Below are 1,218 nucleotides of genomic sequence, written 5' to 3' on the forward strand. Positions count from 1 at the left end.
CCACGCTCAAGCTGGTGAGCCCACGCTCAAGCCAGCGATCTCCGGGTTTCAAACCTGGGTCCTCCGCGTCCCAGTCCAATGCTCTATCCACTGTGCCACCGCCTGGTCAGGCTGGTGGTTTTTTTATATCCTCTCTAGCCATCTTGAAAACGTAGCAATTTTGTGATAGTTTTATGAGCACGAAAATATGTACTCAATAACTATTCCCTAAATAAATGCTTGAAATGAATAAAAGAATTTGAGAGATAATGTCTTCACTTACTCAATTCACTCCAGTGCTGAATATTTTAGGTATCAGGTAAAAACTATGGAGAAACTGAGTATCTATTTAAGTATTCATTGACCATTTGCAGTTTTATTATGGGAAGTTTCTGTTCAAATATTTTGTCCATACTTTTTGACAGGAAATTATTTGTCATATTATTGAGGTATGAGATTTTAAAAATATATTCTAGATACAAACAATTTCTTTGTCAGATATAAGCATTGTGAATATTTTCTTCCAGTCTAAGGCTGTCTTTTTCAATTTCTTAATAGTGTCTTTTGAACAGCAAATATTATAATTTTGATGAAATCTAACAACATTTTAAATGGTTCATAATGTTGGTGTTTCATTTTAGAATGAAAGGTCCCTAGCGTGCGGAGGACCCGGGTTCGGTTCCCCGCCAGGGCACACAGGAGAAGCGCCCATTTGCTTCTCCACCCCTCCGCCGCGCTTTCCTCTCTGTCTCTCTCTTCCCCTCCCGCAGCCAAGGCTCCATTGGAGCAAAGATGGCCCGGGCGCTGGGCATGGCTCTGTGGCCTCTGCCTCAGGCGCTAGAGTGGCTCTGGTCGCAATATGGCGATGCCCAAGATGGGCAGAGCATCGCCCCCTGGGGGGCAGAGCACCGCCCCTGGTGGGCGTGCCGGGTGGATCCCGGTCGGGCGCATGCGGGAGTCTGTCTGACTGTCTCTCCCTGTTTCCAGCTTCAGAAAAATGAAAAAAAAAAAATAAATAAAATAAAATAAAATAGAATGAAAGGTCACAAAGATTTTAACTCAAGATCACGAAGATTTTATCCTATACATTTTACTCAAAATATTACTGTGGGGAAGTGATCAGAGCAGGGCACCTGAACCATGGCTCCTCTGTTTACAACACATCCAACAGGAACTTGGGTTTACTACTCAGAGACAGCCGAACACTGTGACCTTCCTGTGACATGATACCCTATACAT

At 43.5% G+C, this 1,218-nt stretch overlaps 1 non-coding gene across 1 annotated transcript; it reads left to right on the plus strand.

Annotated features, from left to right (window-relative positions):
* Nucleotides 1-1,089: 1,089 nt before the first annotated feature.
* LOC136321324 (small nucleolar RNA SNORA11) lies at nt 1,090-1,218 on the plus strand. Its single transcript, XR_010728587.1, has one exon. It is a non-coding gene; the product is annotated as a small nucleolar RNA SNORA11 (small nucleolar RNA).

This window comes from Saccopteryx bilineata, chromosome 1, assembly GCF_036850765.1.
Source record: "Saccopteryx bilineata isolate mSacBil1 chromosome 1, mSacBil1_pri_phased_curated, whole genome shotgun sequence".
Taxonomy (NCBI): Eukaryota; Metazoa; Chordata; class Mammalia; order Chiroptera; family Emballonuridae; genus Saccopteryx; species Saccopteryx bilineata.